Raw genomic sequence first — 18,069 nt, 5'->3', positions numbered from 1 at the left:
GGTCTCCATCTCTTGACCTCGTGATCCACCCGCCTCGGCCTCCCAAAGTGCTGGGATTACAGGCGTGAGCCACCGCACCCGGCCCGTATAATTGGTTTTTCAAGTAGTCTGTTAATCCAAATGATGTGAGCCCTACTAATTTGGTTAGTCATCTGAGGTTTCTGTCTCTTTTGTCTTCTAGTACTTTTATATTTCCTCTGCTTTCTAATAGCATTAGGACACCCTAGTGGAGATTTAATTTAGTATATTTTATATACTTGTGCATAATAAACCTGTTATATTTATATACCATTTGCATGGTTGGCAAATACACATTTACACTTTTTCTTTTTCTATATTTTTTTCTGTTTTCAGAGGTGAATGTGGAACAAGAACTAGATTTTATATAAAAGAGTTTATTCCTTCTACTTGAGGTGTGACGTGAAGGAAAGTAATGGAAATCATTCTGCCCCCCCCCCCCATTCTCAAGGGCTAGGGGAATTCTAATATTGGTAAGCATTTTGTCCTGAAAGCACCCGACATTCTTCTTACGGGGAGTCATGACACTCTAATGACAAGGAGACCCTGGCTGTGCTAGTCAGCCATAGGTCTGTTCACTGGCTGTGATGCCGGTCTTTGTAATTTAATACTGTGGGTTGGCGAGTGACGGAAAGATGAGTGCTTAGTATTTGCCATATATCTCAGGCTCAAGGTCCCTTTTATAAATGTGCCTGGATCGATGATGACTTAAAAAAATGGAAACCTTGGAAATCTGAACAAAATGAGTGACCAAGACACTTCTTTGAGCTGAGGTCCAGCACAGGGACCATACCAGGCAAACACATGGGATGCATTCAGTTGGGTCAGCATCTGGTACCAAAAAGGCCTGTGGAACTGGAAAACTAACTCACTCGCATCTGTCAGAGCAGATGAAGTGCATCTTTGGGTATTACATGACAATGATTTGAATGCATGGCTGGCAGCATTCAGACACCTAGAACTCAGACTCTGGGGCAGCAGCGTCAGAGGAGTTTAGGTTGTGGAAATGGCTGTGCCAGCACTCGAACCATTCACACTGTTTTTGTAGATGCCGCAATATTCTTAGTGAGGACCAGGATGTGTAGGTATACAATTTAGTCAATTAGAAAGAAATTATTAGTCTTGGCTTGTTACTTACTTTTTCACTAAAAGAAATATTTGAAAAATTGAAGAGTAGGTTGTATTCATATTATGTCATTGCATGCTGTAATTTGCTTGCTAACCCAGTTTCAAGGATTAGAACAATATTTTTCTTTTTCCTGTCACTCAGGAAGCAGGTTTTTAAACATTAGATGATGGATTAAATTAGATGCTTCATTAAATATTTTAATGTGAAATTATGAAATTTCTAATTCTAGGAATTTAAGTAGACATTGTTGGCTAACAGCTATATTCTTTCACTGAGTCATTGTGTATTTTAGGAGAGATTTTAATGTTAGTAATCCTCAGGGGGCTGATTTTCTATACTAACCCTGTTCTAAGCAACAAGCAGATTCTCTAGTTATGTGGGCAGTCAAGTGACTGTGGCTAATTACAAACTGTTACCAGGAATCATTCATTTGGGAAGCTTTTGTCTCAGAACTCCTCTGACGTTCCCTGTACCTTGCAGAATGGAAGTGATTTTGGAATTGCATGGAATTCTCACTGCGTCCCAAAGAAATGCTGATTTTGGCATTCTTACCTATTCCATTCCCCAGGCAGAACAAAAGGATGCACTCCAAAGGTAACATCCAGGGTTGAATAAAATTACTTTTTATGGCTTCTTTTATATTGTTTTCTGTAGTCAAGTTGATAATTGGTTTTGTGAAGATCTGTTAATAGCAGTGTGAGGCATTAATTATCTGGTAAATCATCCAAGGCTTTCATTATCCTTTGTTTCCTTTTTTTTTTTTTTTTTTACTTCCTTCCTTTTCAATAATATCAAAAACGTCCTAGTCGAGTTATATTAGTATAATTGATATTAACCATACATAACATCCTCACGGGCCAGGTCAGGTCGCTAAGTATTTTTTCGCTAAAATATTGCCCTTTTTTAGGGATTATGTAATACTCCATAAGGCACTGTCTGTGCTGGGCAACATGGAGCCTGGGTCTGTGTAGGGAGCTGGTTTCCATGACTTAATAGGTGCATCAGTGTGTCCCAGAGAAGTTTACTCCACAGTGCTCGTTTTCTTTCATGTTTCTGAGGTAAACAGTGCCCCTTGTTTAGAAGTTTGCATATATCAGTGATAACAGTAATAATAATTGATCTTGTTGAAAATCTGGGAAAGCAATGAGTTAAATAATACCTTCTCTGAACATGAGGCCCAGCACAGTTTTCTGACCTAAGCAAACTATATGGAAGGAGAGTTCGGTTTGTTCAGCTGTGTGGTCCCAGCAAGGACTGTGGTACTGGAAAACTAACCAGCTTCCATGCACTAGAGAAGCTGAATTGGACAGTGATCTGTAGATACCCAGTTTGGAGGTGAAGTTGCAACTCTGAATTCTTGATTGGGTACATAAATCTGTTGGTAGTAAACAGACCCTGGCAAGTCAGCACTTGGGACGTGACAGTGCAGGAAATAGCTATACCTGCCCTTGCATCGGAGCTGCAATAATCTCCTACATTATGACGCTTGCTCTTGAGGGCAATGAGATGGTCAGAATCCAAGCTGTGATGCTGGTCTTTGTAATTTAATACTGTGGGTTGGCAAGTCCCCGGGTGACAGAAAGATGAGTGCTCAGAATCTGCCATACATCTCAGGCTCGAGGTCCCTTTTATAGAAAGTTTTCACTTTTCGTTTCTCTATGAAATGAAACTAGTATTTGAAAATTGAAAAATAGCTATTACACGTGTCGTCTTCACTGCATAATGTAATTTGCTTGCCAAGCAGTCACTAGGATTTAATCAGTTTCTTTGATTTTTGTTTTTCTCATCAGCTGAGAGAGTGATTTTGTATGCACGGAAGTGCTGTCTTCAGCTACATGCTACTTTAAACATTCCTAGAGGTGAAATGATTAAATTTCCAACCTTTTAAAATGTGGATTTTTCTGGCCACTTTTATATCTCTTCAGTGGGTTTCTAATGAATGTAAGGAGAGAGCCTAGTCATAGTGAATGATGTTGTGTTGGGTATGCTGAGGAAGCTTCGGGACCAGTGTTTTAGAAAAGATGAGTTCTACACTGTCCTGTTTCAAGGACCGAGTATTAATTGTTCTTGTCATACAGATGGTCCGGTGCACGTCTCTGGTGGGTTCCTTGCAACCAGCCTCTTGTTAGTAAATATACCATTAGAATGTTTTGTTTCTGAGCGCCCTGATTTCCCCCTTTATAGGTCGGAAGTGATGTTGGTGGAAGACAACATTTTGCCGCTTGAAATTCTCACCTGCACACCAAAGAAGTACTGTTTTTGTCATTTGCACCAGCATCTTTCTCCAGGAAAGGTCAAAACAATGCACTCCAAGGGTAACATTCCAATTTTTAATACGTGTGATATCCATATTATTTTTGTTGTGTTATTAAATAACTTAGAAGTGCTTTTACAAAGTCTGTTAATTCAAACAATGCAAGGCATTAATAACCTGGTAAAATATCCAAGGCCTCGCTTCCTCTCCTAGAGTTTCTGCGCAATCAGAGACATGCCGGTAGAATAATACATTAGTACATTTTATATGCAGATTCGTAGTGAAGCCTCCTTTCTTATGCATGTTTGGCAAATTTACACGTACGCTCTCATCTTCCCGTATTTTTACTCTATTTCCACAATTCCATGTAGACCAAAATGTGGATGTTATATGAAAGAGTTTATACATTCCCCTTGAAATATGGCAGAAAGTATCAGAAATAATTACACCATTCCATGCTCACAGGCCAGTGGGAATTCTCACAGTAAGCATTTTGTCCAGAGATTGCTATATTCTTCTTAGGGAATTATAAATTCCGATGATAATGGTAGTGAGCAATGTGGCTGTTTCATTGTTCCTATATCCTTGTCTCTATGACTTAACATGGTGTCATCGTGTCCAAGAGTGACACAATCCTCAGTGTTGAGTGTCTGTCTCCTATCTTGGGCTCACGGTTTCTTTTATAAACATGACTGTATTGATGATGGCTTCAATGTCTTTTGGAAATCTGGACAAACTGAGCAATCAAATGGCTTCTCTGAAATTGATTTCAAGTAATATGAAAGGCAATGTTACACATTTACTGTTAATCTCAGGTAGGTTGTGATTATTTAAGGTATATTTTATAAGCACATGGACCACCAATAAGAAAATAATTCAAAAAATATTAAAAGAACCACCAAAGAATTAAAATAGATTTAACAAAAAAGATGGCAGGTAAGGATGAACAGTGGAACCAATAAGACATAAGACATAGAAAACAGACAGGAAAATAACAGACATAAACCGAGCCATATGGCAATTATATTTAAATTTTTAGAGAGATTAGGAGATTCCATTTTTTTAGGAAAACACGAGCAACTATATACTATCTACAAAAAAGACACTTTAGAACAAAAGATACACATAGTTTGAAAGTAAAAAGATGGAAAACGCTATAACCAGAGAATCCAGAGGAAAGTCTAAGTGGGTATTCTAACATTAGCGAAAAAGAGACTTTGAGTATTGCTAGAAAGGAAGAAAGTATTTCATGATAGAAGGGTTAATTAATCTGGAATATGTAACAATCATAATTATGTCAGCACTAACAACACGGCCCCAAATTATATAAACTGAAAACCAACATGACTGGGGGATGAACATGCAATTTAACAAGAATAACCTTTGTTCATACCCTCTTTTTAATCACTGATGAGTCAATTACATCGGGCATCGTTGAGGTTATGACGTACTTCCACAACCAGTTTGACCTGAGATAGATGATAGATAGACAAAGAAAACTCCACCCAACAACAGAATACAATTATTTTCAAGCATACCTGTAACATTCTCCAGGATAGAGTACATGTTAGGCTATAAAACTGTACTCAAATTTAAGTTTGAAACCCTCTAGAGTATGTTGTGTGACCATAGAGGAATTAAATTAGAAGTCAACACAAATAAATTTGGAGGTCACAAAATATTTGGACAATTAACACACTTGCCGGACGCGGCGGCTCACGCCTGTAACCCCAGCACTTTGGGAGGCCAAGGCGGGTGGATCACGAGGTCAAGAGATGGAGACCATCCTGGTCAACATGGTGAAACCCCGTCTCTACTAAAAATACAAAAAATTAGGTTGGCATGGTGGCGCATGCCTGTAATCCTAGCTACTCGGGAGGCTGAGGCAGGAGAATTGCCTGAACCCAGGAGGCGGAGGTTACAGTGAGACGAGATCGCGCCATTGCACTCCAGCCTGGGTAACAAGAGCGAAACTCCGTCTCAAAAAAAAAAAGAAAATTAACAGACTTTATAGAACCCAATGGTTAAAGAAATAAAAAGTTCTCGTTGCAGGTACCCAATAGCACAGCATGGACATTTTGATTCTCATTGGTCTCAGTGATCATGTCTGTGAGGTTTCCAGAAGATCCCGTAGCAACATCACTCATTCTAAGTTTATCTGTGGGCTACGCTGGGAACGCTGTCTATGGGTTACCCTGCTCTGCAAGGAGTAGTAAAAATAATTTTTATTTTTTGAGGCTGAGTCTTGGTCTGTCGTCCAGGCTGGAGTGCAGTGGTGCGATCTTGGCTCACTGCAACCTCCACCTCCCAGGTTCAAGCAGTTCTCCTGCCTCAGCCTCCCAAGTAGCTGAAATTACAGGCACACACCACACCTGGGTAATTTTTGTGTTTTTAGTAGAGACGGGGTTTCGTTGTGTTGGTTAGGCTCGTCTCAAACTCCTGACCTCAGGTGATCTGCTCACCTTGGTCTCCCAAAGTGCTGGGATTACAGGCATGAGCCACAGCACCCAGCAGTAAAAATAAATTAAACAACTATGTTTGTAGCCATGGGGAATTGTTTTAGCTAGGCAATAATTTGGTCTATTTTGGGAAGCATCTTGTAATCAAATCATATATCAACATTAATCATACGGTAAGTCCTCCATGGTTTTCATTTCTGTAAACTCTAGGATGTTTGAGATTCTCTGCTTAGCTTGTAGCAGAAAGGTGCTGGGTATCAAGAATGTTTGAACAGTTTCTCCTTTTTGGGAACAAAGATTAAATTAGGCTGGAATGAGATGTGTGATTAAGAGAATGTCCCTGAGGCCTCAGCAGTATGTCCTGTTGGGTGTGGGCATTGGAAGAGTGTAGTGAATTCTTATAAATTTGTGTTGCCTCGGCATCCAAATCTTGAATATAAGTTTAACTTTCTTATACCAGAAGCAAGGCTTACAACCTTTGCACAGTTTCCAGTTCTACACCTCCTCCCAGTTCCTCAGTGTGGTTGGTCCAGGTATCTGCCTTATCCAAGTGCCTCCTTTGGACCACTTCACCATGGGACAGCTTGATGCAATCTACTTGACTGGCCCTTTGATCACCACACCCCTCAGAACCATTGTCCACCTCCCAGTCACAGTGTGACCTCAGGGAACTCATGCCTGCTTGCTTTAAACCCATCACTTAAAAGTCTCCGCAGAAAACCTGTTTGAATAATACCCTTGACCAAATAAGGGCATTGGCCCATGGGTCTCTTTTTCTTTCTCTCTCTCTGTGTCTCTCTGTCTTTCCCTTTCTCTCTCTCTCTCGCATGCTCCCTGACCTCTGCGTGTGGACTCCGGGCATTCCATGCACCCCTCAGGACCCGTAAGTATTACCATCTTTCTTTTAATCTTACATCTCTTCTAATAATTGAAACGGTGCTCTCTATCTTGAAGATGCTATATTAAATAGAATGGGAACTTGTCCCTAACACAGTTATTCACAGGCTGAAACACCCTGTTTGCACTCTTTACCCATTTAGTGATTTTTCTCAAGTTACTGTACACCATGTATTATCAACATAATTGATATTGTAAGATGGAATTATAACACTTCCTTTGCCACAGAAAGTTCTGCTGGACACAGATTATCTAGTGCTGCTACATGTATGCTAATTTATAATAAAAGATGTAGAAGTGATAAGAAGAACATTTATAAAGTATCTGTCTTAGAAATGTTAGCTAAAATTATTTTGGGAAAAGTATGTTTGAAAATAGAATTGTAAGCTACCATATTGTGATAAATATTTCTAAATTCTTTTATAAACTCGTCAGCAACAAAATTAATTAAAGAAAACAGCCTCATATCAGTATGTTTTTATTCAGAAATGCATGTTTTAACTATTGTATGTTTTTGGCTTAACTTTTTTTGTAAAGTTAAAACTTTACACTTTTTACATGAATCTGCAATTTAGATATTTTAATGGTTGATAGGGACAGGACATTTGAAGAAAATCTGTAAATATATTTGGTAAAATTTATGCTGCAGTGTTTTGCAGATGGCTTCAGAGAGTATTATCACATCAGGTTGAGATATGTGAAGTTTTACATTCATCTCTTAGGTAGTCAACAAGGCCGAGATCAGTAAATCTTGTGTAAGCCTCTGTGTAGTTAGGAAGTTCTTCTGAATATGGGCATATCAGTTTATCATATCTAGACTTTCAAGTTAAATTGACGTTGTTGAAATGATTTTGTATTACACGCGTTCTTCCAAATCATAGATCAAAATATTTTATTCATGTATGTCTTTTAAATGAAGGGTGGTTAGGATTATTGCACGTGAATATTCTCTTTCACTAGGTTATTGTTTGGGGGCATATTTTAGACCACTATTTTAAAAAAAAGAGTAACTGAGTTTAATCCAACCTTTTCAGACAGTTAGAAATTATCGAAATGTGTATTTTTTTGTAAAGATGGTCTTGTGAAAATTGTTGAGCTAGAAACATGTCCTTTGTTAGTGAAATTCTTAGAAGCTTTCTTTGGGCTTTACTGGCCACTCTCTGTGTCCATTGGACCTTACAGGGTAAAGGAGGGCAATGTGTATTTAAAGTCTGTGCATGTGACACACAAAGGGCTTAGCAGCATTCATTTTTCCCAGCACAGGATGGCCACACTTCCTGAGTATTTTGTTGTTAAATTAGATTGTGTGTGTGTGTATATGTGTGTGTTTATATGTGTATGTGTGGTTTATATGAACATATAGATGCAGGTTTATATGTGCATTTTTTTTTCTTAAAATGTTGTTTCTCTTTTTCTTTTATGTTGGTTGATGATAGAAGGGAAGGGAAACTGTTCTTGCCCTTGCCTTAACTTTCAAATATGATAAAAACAGCATTTATAAAATATCTGTCTTAGAAATGTTAGCTAATATTATGTTGGGGAAAGTATGTTTGAAAATAGAATTTGGTAAAATTTATTTGGTAGAATTGTAAGCTACCACATTGTGATAAATATTACTAAATTTCTTTATTGACTTGTCAGGAAGCAAGAGAATGAATTAAGGAAAACTCCAGAGAATGAGCTGACAACTTACTCCCCGGTCACTGGCTCTCCATGCCCACCTGTGGTCTGTTGGCCACTCTTGCAGGTACGACTTTCTGGGCAGAGAACTGCACGTTTGTAAGAAATGGGCCTAGGGTGGAAGAAATTGATAGATCTTGCTCTTCTTGAGTTTGATGACATTTGGTTCTGGTTAAATAGCATGAAAACCCATCTGAGAGCCACTGAGGGTGGATGCCATTCTTAGGAGTGAAAGGCAGGTGATCACAACAGCTCTTCCCCGGCAATCTGAGCCCAAAACTGAATCTGCCACTTTAAGACCATTATGTCTCAGCTCTTTCTTTGTATGATTGATTCATCCAGTGGATTTTTAATTTCTTATGTTCAGATCATTTTTCAGTTCATTTATTTTGTGACACAAGCACCTTGTGGATTGCCTGCCACAGAACAGGTTCTCAACAAACTTTCACTGAAAAAAGATGTATAAGTAGGTTGTCTTGAGTAATTTTGCAGATAACCTGGCCGACTAAGCAGTAGAAGATATGATTTAAAAAAAAAAGAGATGTAACTCCTGGTGGGATTCGGGTGACCTAGTGAGATCTGGAAATGGGCAGTAGAGAAGTTCCCTGACGCAGTGTGCTGACACTGAAATGTGTAGTTACGGACTAGATGGCTATGATTTCAGAACTGTGTACGTAAGGGGCAGATTCCAAATTAAATCAGTATGAAAGAGTAGCAGAGAAGAAATTTCCAGATTCCAGCTGCATTGCTTGTTTCATTGGAAGTGGTGGTTCTTTTTTTTTTCCCACCTCAGAACATGACTTCCTGGGAACTCTTCTGGGAGTGAATGTTATCAGCAAGTTATTAAACCAACACCCCCTCAGACAAAGAGCCTCCTCAGCTGTGCATTGCCTCGGCCACCCGCTAAAGGTAAGGTGTTAGTTAAAATAGTCCTTGCTTTCTAGGAGAAGCCATGTTTGGGTAGAAATCGAGGTGGTAATTTTATGAAGATTGATGCTGTGATTGCATTCTAATTGATTCTAAGATTTCACAACGAGTTAAGGGATGCAGCTTTTCTTATATACCTTAGTGGCTTTTTCTACATCTCAGTACATTTACTGTTAATAGGAAGGATTTCCTTAACTCCTCCCGTCTAGTAAACTGAACTTCCTCATGGCCTGATCCATTGTGATGCTGGAACATTGATGTACACAGGAGGCACAGTAGCTTCTCCATAACTGTTAGACTGGAAAGTTGACAAGCTGTTTGGTCTGAAACAACTGCCCAAATAAATGAATGACCTAGAGCTTTAAGAAACAGAAGGGAAGAGACAGGCACGAAACCTGAGGTTGTTGGTGTCTGTCACTTTTTAGCCCAGCAGAAGGAGGAAAAGCAGCACAAATATCTGGCATCCTTGACATTAGGAAGTTTCAGTGTCATTGTTCTGATCTCATCATGGAACCAGCTGCTAGAAATGAGGTTTTCTCTGTGCACTCTGGGTATATTTGTTCCAGCACATGTAGGAGGAAGATTGAAGAGGGATTTCATACCCCCATGACTCCTCAGGAAACATGTTTCTCACCTTTGCCACTTTTCCCCACTGTGTCCTTGCAGGTGATGGCCACAAAGAGGTGGAGTTGTTGAATTGGTGCCATTCCTTCTACTGCCAGCTTCACCAAAACACTGATACAGTCTTCCTTATGCATGGAGTCTCCTCTCTTCCCTGTGTTGCAGTGGATACCTCCTGCAGATAAGAAATGCTTAACTGAGAAATGCTCATGTTGGGATGTCATCGATGAGACTTTAATTTGGGCATGGTGACTGTTTCCCTTGCTGCCACTTGACTCAATCCCAGGAGCCTCAGTAGAGGATATAATATTACACAAGATGCTCAAAATGGTGGAATTGCTCAGTACTCCCATAAATACACATTTACAATTTTCATTTGCCACACGGTAAACTGAAAAATAGAGATATATTAAAAAGAAACTCTGCATGATTTTTTCAAAAATTCAAAGCATATTTAAATAATTAATATATAAATTAAATGCCCTCCTCTCTTCCAGTTCTGTCCCTATAGTTTTCCTTTATTAAGTGAGCTACATGCATTCTTTAATGGACAGATGCACACACAAACACACAAGCCATTTTGGGGAAGGATCCGGGAGTGTGGCCATATTGTAACACATTTTTCTGCAAATTACCCCTTTCATTTAACAGCTCTTACTCAGTGGCCTTTTTCTTTTTCAGTAATACGTACACATCTGTGTCATTTGTTGAATGATGACATGAATGTTTTGTAGATGAAATATAATTAAATGTTTTAAGCATTTCTCACTCATAGATATTTATGTTAGCACCAAATTTCTGTGCAATGAACCTCCCTCTATATAAATAATTTTGCATTTGTCTATTATATCATAATAAATTATTATCAGTTGAATTACTGGGATTAAGTATATGCACACTTCCTATTTTGAAAATTATTGCAAGATTGCCTTCAAAAAATGTGGTTAACAACTTTATCCTCACATGGCAATGAATGAGATTGCCAGCTTTCCTACAACCTCACAGACAATGGATCTCATAAATATTTAAAATTTTTGCCAATGTGATCACCCAACTATTGTCTTGAATTGTATTTCTTTTGTTTTTGAGTTTGGTCATTTTTTCATGTTTATTAGCCATCTGTATTTTTTAATTTCTTCTTTATGTCCGATTTTGTGGGTGGGAGGAGGATTTAGTCTCTTCCAGATTTCAAAGAGCTCATTTACTATTTTGGAAAATAAGACTTGGATTGTCAACCATTATAGCTATTTTTTACACACTTTTTAACTTTGTTTTTGTTATAAGAATGTGTATGATTGTTATATGTCAAAGTGTAACCATGTTTGCTTTTATGGCTTCTGAGTTTCATGTCATTTTTGGAAAGATTAATATATATACTGAGTCCATAAAATCCTTCACCTATGTTAAATTCTAATTCTTTTGTTGTTTTTTTAATTCAAATTCTTAAATCATGAGAAATTTTTTTGTTTTGAAATCTTAAAGTTGCCAAGTTACTTGCCATTACTTGCGATTATTTGCCAATAATTGCCCCATTTATCTGTACTGCCATCCTGCGCATATGTGCTGTACTCATCTGTGACTGGCTCCATTTTTGTTCTGTGGATTTGTGTGTCTCTTCTTCTGCCTCCTGTCTCATGTGTCTTCTCGTTGGAAGAAATTACAGTTTAGACTGCAATTTCATCAACTTTAATAAATTAATTGAGGGGAGAAATTGGTTTTTAAAAATATTAAGTCTTCGTATCCAAGGACAAGGTATGTCATTTTTTTTATTCAATAATTTTAATTAGTTAATATTTTCACTTTGGTGATGGGAGTTTTTCTTTTAATTTATTTTCTTGTTCATTTTTTGTATCTAAAGTTTTGTTTTGTTTTGTTTTGGGGGTTAGTGGTCACCTTACTGTTTCTTGTTGCTTTTCAGATTTTTTCAAAGTACAGACTAAATCCTTTGCAAATATTCAAGGTTTTCATTTTCCCCCTTCATATGGATCCTGATTTTAGTTACGCTGACAAAGTCCAAAGACCGTTGCTATCAGAACACTTGAGCAGTTACGGAAATATTACCCACCCTTGATTTAATCAGGATTGAATGGAACGCTTCTTTGGTTTGACTGGCACATTGTTGCTGGTCATTTTCTCCCAAAGACCACCAGAAAGAGCTAATCAAGCAAAGCTGAGTTTGTTAAACTTACTTGCAGCAAGGGAAAACACCACCTTGATAGGGTTTAATGGTGTTTCAAAAGCAGGAAATGAGGCTTGGGGGTTTGGGCAGGGAACTGATTAGAAATGGGCAAAATTTATCATGCAATACTTTTAAGCTTGGTGGGGAAGTGACAGGAGGTTCTTAATGTGAGTTTTGATGATCGAATCACTGCTAGGTGAGCTATTTGCCTATGTTACGTACTGGTTTACAGTTTTATCTTGCTGGGCAGGACTCTGCTGGGGATGGGATCAGGTCTTATTCCCAATAGGTAAGTTATTTTGATGTGGGTGGTCTTAATCATCGATGTGTAAAATGCCGATTTTAAGTGTGAAATACTTTGTCTATCATGTTAAGAAAGTCTTCCCCCTTTTATATTTTGTAAGGAATTTTTACCAAAACCGGGTGGTAGATATAATTAAATTTTTTTTGCAGAAACAATTTTACTATTCTTTTTTAAAGATTTTTATCACTACGAATTAATTTACTATTATTGAAACTTCCTTTTATTCCTTGAATGAACAGACTCTACTGGTAGTTAAAACGTGTTTTATTCTTTTAATTTACTACTTAATCGTGGGTATTTTAATTTGATTCATAATTTTTACAAGTATACAACTAAGTGAAATTGATCTGTGATTTTTCTTTTTTGTGCTATTTTTGTCATGTTTTGATGTCAGATACTCCGTGTTAAGGATTTTCTTATACTATGTTCTAGAGTTGGTAAAAAAAAAAAAAAAAAAGCCGTAGTCTCACTATCATTGTTTAAGTGAACACATCAATGAAATCATTTGGACTCTCCTCTGTTTTTGGTGGTTTGGAGTTAGAAGGGAAGCTATCTGGAAGGTTTTTTTTTTTTTTCCTTTTTTTGTATGGTTATTGCTTGTTCTTTGTTTTGTATCTTAAATTCAACCTGTTTTCTCTTAGCAAATCACAGTTCATGCAGATTTTAAACACATTAGCATTAAGTTACACAAAGTGCTCTTTCATCATTCTGTTAAATTTCTCGTTTCAATTATGTATTCATTTTCATTCCAGTTCTAGTTATTTCTGCTGTGCCCTTGTCAGTGAATCAGTTTAGCTTGTGGATATTCAGCATCACCTAGCCTTTCCCTTCCCTCTCCCTCAATCAGGTCTTTGGTATAATTTATCAGTTAATTTTTAAGGTTCTAATTTACTTACATATATTGTTTCTGTATTCTTTTCTTTTCCTAATAAATTCTTAAATATGTGTAATACATTCATTTTCACTTGTCCTTGGCAATGAAAGTTTTATCTTGCTGTGCATTTTATAAAACTTTTCATTATGGACACATTGTAAGCATACAGTATATAAGGAGAAGAGAACAGTGAACTAGCACGTACAAGGAACTGGAATTAGTTCCACCCTATCAACATTTTGCCATACTTACTTCGGGTTAATTTTAAGTATTTTCAAATAAGCTAGAGAAATCATAACACTTTTTTTTTCTCCCATAAACATTTTTAAAATTTTATTTTTAAATGTGTATAGATATACACAAACATATGCTTTTATACTGCTCTGTAACTTTCTTTCATAACTTACAGAATACAAAAATATTCCAATATGTCTAGTTGATGGTTACATAGCCAGGTGGAGCTTCCCTATTATTTTTAATAACTTATATTTTTACATACATAAAATGTACATCGTTAAATGCATTGATATATATGTATTAATTGTATAATTCAGTAAGTTTTCTTAAAAGTAATTATATCCCATTCAGGAGATAGAATATTTTTATTACTTGAGAACCTACCCTACTGCCTCTTTCCAACCAAGCACCTCCTCAAAAAAAAAAAACCTGATTTCTGTGATCATAGATTAGTTTTGCCTGTTCTTGAAATTAATTTAAATGGAATCACACTGTGTGTCTGGCTTCTTCCAGTCATCAAAATGATGTTGAGATTTATCCATGATGTTCCCTATATCATTAGTTTAATTTTTTTAAATAATTGTGATCTTTCACTGAATGATCATATTGCAGTTCGTTTATTCTCTTGTTGATGGACACCTGAGTAGTTTCTAGATTTTAGCAGTTTTGAACGTTAGCAGATCTCTTATGCAAATACCTAAAAATTGTTTGATCATAAGACAGATTTTTGCTTAACTTTATAGGAAACTAGTAGACAGTGTTCTAAAGAGTTGGACACTTTTCACACTCCCAACCAGTAATAGAAGATTTTTAGTTACTGTCCATTTTTGCCAACACTGGAAATTGTCAGTCTTATCTGTTAAGTAGATGTGAGGCGATATTTTGTTGTGACTTCAGTTTGAAATTTGACCACGTAAGAAGGCAACCAGTTTTTCAGGAAGTTATCCCATTGTAAATCTTCTTTAGTAAAATTTGTGTATTTTTCCCAACTTTTAAATTATGATTTTGGAGTAATTTTGGACTTACAGGAAATTTGCAAAAATAGTAGAGTTCCTGTGTATTTTGTACTCAGCTTTCTGGATATTAGCATTTTATATAATCTTTATTACAGCATTATTACATACAGTGATTATTGAAATCAGGAAATTAATGTAATGCTATTAACCAGTCTGCAGACCATATTCAGATTTTCCAGTTATCCTGCTAATGTCCTTTACATCTCGTCCAGGACCCAATTCACGATCCCATATTGCATTTATCTGGCATGTTTCCTTTGCCCTCTCTCCTGACTACAAATCTGGGAGCGCTCCCTCAGTCTTTCTTTGTATTTCATTAAATTGATACATTTGAGGAATGCTAGACCATAAGTTTGTATACTAGTCCTCAATTTGAATTTGTCTGATTTTTTTTTTTTGAGACGGAGTTTCACTCTTGTTACCCAGGCTGGAGTACAATGGAGTGATCTCGGGTCACCACAATCTCCGCCTCCTGGGTTCAGGCAATTCTCCTGCCTCCGCCTCCTGAGTAGATGGCATTACAGGCACACACCACCATGCCCAGCTAATTTTTTGTATTTTTAGTATAGATGGGGTTTCACCATGCTGACCAGGATGGTCTCGATCTCTTGACCTCGTGATCCACCTGCCTCGGCCTCCCAAAGTGTGGGGATTACAGGCGTGAGCCGCCGCGCCCGGCTGATATTTTGTATTATTAGATTAAGGTTATGAACTTTTGACAAAAGATAACACAATCGTAATAGTGTGCCCTTTTCAGTGGATCATATCTGGGGTACATGATATCAATGTCTTATTTCTTGATGTTAAATATGATCACTTGATTAAGGTAGTGTCTGACAGGTTTATCCTCTGCAAAGTTAGTTCTCCTTTCTTTGTAATTAATATTTTATGAGGGGCCGGGGTCTATTTTTAATTTTCCATTTTTTTCTGGATTTGATCATTGGGAGCTCCTTTAAGTTAGACCCCTGTGTTCTTTTAATATTGACCCATAATGTTTTGACAACTTCTTTTTTTCTGGTATCACAAGATGTTTTAGGTTTATCTTGTATTTGCCTTACCCAAGCTTGTAATCAACCATTTCCTCAGAGAGTTCTAGTTTTTTATATTGGAAAATAGTATTTAGAAACAAGGTTCTTGATATTAAGTGCATTCATTGCTAATGGAGTTTTATGGCTTCTAGGCCTAGAGCTGAGAGGAGCTATGTGTCCCTTTACTCACACACACACAGACACATAATCACCCACCGATATTTAATTCTGTCTCTATCCATTTATTTATCTTAAGTATGTATACTAATAGCATGTAGAATACCGTTGATGGTATATATCTTTATTAAAAATCGTGAGTTTGTACTGTTACAGATTCGAATCCATAAAATCATAGTATTGATTTTATCCTTCCCTCTTGGCTTATTCGTGATTTGTTTCTTCAGCAGTGAGAAACCTACCTTTCATTATGTACAATATGTTTTGTTATTTCTTCAATGCAGTATACACTATAAGTAATTACAGAATGGCTTTACCCCTTTTAAAATGAAATCACTAACTACAGCACAATATTTAAATACAATTCTTATTTCTTTATCCGTAACAATGTCCAGTCAACATACTGTCTCTAACCATGTTTCGGTTAATTACTGTTTTTTCCTCTTGCCTGCAGTTTGGTTACATTTATCACAGATATCGGCATTTTTTCTACTCTTTATATTCCATTTTGAGTTCCCTCACGTTTTGGATTATTTTAACTATATTCGCATATGTGAAACATTATATGGTTCTAAAAACTAGGACTGTGAGAAATATCAGTCCCTCATCATCTCTACCACACTGGTTGTATTCCTCCCTTCTTTCCACCCTAATCTCACCCAGCCCCTAAAGTTAACTTGTCTATTAGTTTCTGGTTTATATATTTCCCTTTTTTTCTTGTCCACTAGTGAGCAGATAAGTGTATATTTTATCATATATCACATGTATGTTTTAGCACATCCCCTTCCTTCCTTACATGATTGCTGGCATACTATAGATTCTTCTTGTAATTTTCTTTTTCCACTTAACGTATCCTAGAAATCACTTCATATGTATTCAGAGAGATATTCCTCATTCTGTAGAGGTTGGTGCTTAACTCTGCGGACACACGACAATTTACTCCACCCCACTGGTCTGTGATCACCGTAGTGTGTGTAAAGTTCACACTACAAATCGTTATACATTGGGTTGTTTAATCCCTCTTCGTTTCTAAGTGTTCTTTATATCACTGAGATACACACATTTCTTGTTCAATGTGTGTTTTAAATGTTTTTTTCATTATCTTCGTCTGCCTGCCTTTTCATTTCCTTTCTTTTTCTTTTCTTTCTTTTCCTTTTAATACCATTATGCCCTAAATTGTAAAATGGCCTAAATTTTCCAATGGCTCACCCCTTATTGATATTTATTCTCCCTCTCCTTTTCTCCCCCACCTCTTTTTCTTTAGGTGAAATTAACATAATAGTCATTTATATGCATCCAAAATGTTTTACAACCACCATCCTTAACTAGTTCCAAAACATTTTCAGCACCAGTCCCAACTCTCTTTCTCCTATCTTTTCATTTTTGTTCTTTGGAATTCTTTGGAGACAAGGACTCACTTTGCGCCCAGGCTGGAGTACAGTGGCACAATCATAGCTCACTGCAGCCTCAAACTCCTGGCCTCAAGCAATACTTCCACCTTAGCCTCCTGAGCAGCTAGGACTATAGGTGTATGTCACCACGCCCAGCTAACTTTCAAAAAGAATATTTTAGACACAGGGTCTTCCTATGTTGCCCAGGCTTGTGTCTTTTGATAAACAGACATTTTAAATTCTTAAGTCCAGTATATCAGTTTGAGTCTCTTATTTTTGGTGCTTATTACTAACTTACTATTAAATCTTTGTTTACTCTAAACCCCTTGCCAATAATAGTTTTCTAAGTTTTCTTCTAGAAGCTTTGGGACATAAGTATAACGTCTGTCCCTAATCATTTTCAAATGTAGTTGAAGTTCAGTGTTTTCATGAATCTTCAGTTGTTCCAGAACCATTTGATCAAAAGATTTTCTTTTTCTACTGAATTATCTAATACTATGTTGAAAATAAATTAGCCATATACGTAGGGATCTTTTTTGAACTGTTTTTTTTTTTTTTTTTTTTTTTTGAGATTGAGTTTCGCTGTTGTTACCCAGGCTGGAGCGCAATGGCGCGATCTCGGCTCACCGCAACCTCCGCCTCCTGGGTTCAGCAATTCTCCTGCCTCAGCCTCCTGAGTAGCTGGGATTACAGGCATGCGCCACCATGCCCAGCTAGTTTTTTTGTATTTTTAGTAGAGACGGGGTTTCACCACGTTGACCAGGGTGGTCTCGATCTCTTGACCGCGTGATCCACCTGCCTCGGCCTCCCAAAGTGTTGGGATTACAGGCGTGAGCCACCGTGCCCGGCCCTATTATCCTTCCTGTATGTGTTACTGT

General features: G+C 37.2%; 1 protein-coding gene and 1 pseudogene across 50 annotated transcripts in view; both read left to right on the top strand.

Moving 5' to 3' along the window:
• LOC100894745 (uncharacterized) overlaps positions 1–11,393 on the top strand; it is a 54,876-nt gene extending 43,483 nt beyond the window's left edge. For 36 of the 50 annotated variants that reach the window (XM_078375787.1, XM_078375786.1, XM_078375799.1 and 33 more), the window contains 6 exons: positions 355–491; positions 1,628–1,741; positions 3,332–3,462; positions 8,399–8,504; positions 9,231–9,346; positions 10,031–11,393. The gene's annotated coding sequence lies outside the window, so the exon portion shown is untranslated. Of the gene's footprint in view, positions 1–354; positions 492–1,566; positions 1,742–3,331; positions 3,463–8,398; positions 8,505–9,230; positions 9,347–10,030 lie in introns of all 50 variants that reach the window. The other 14 variants (XM_078375803.1, XM_078375801.1, XM_078375804.1 and 11 more) reach the window with 1 other exon arrangement.
• LOC118155109 (small nucleolar RNA SNORD116) lies at positions 713–795 on the top strand (annotated as a pseudogene).
• Positions 11,394–18,069: the final 6,676 nt, after the last annotated feature.

Source organism: Callithrix jacchus, chromosome 6 (assembly GCF_049354715.1).
Source record: "Callithrix jacchus isolate 240 chromosome 6, calJac240_pri, whole genome shotgun sequence".
NCBI lineage: Eukaryota > Metazoa > Chordata > Mammalia > Primates > Cebidae > Callithrix > Callithrix jacchus.
The sequence above is the reverse complement of the archived record's forward strand: the minus strand, read 5'-3'. Positions and strand labels throughout refer to the sequence as shown.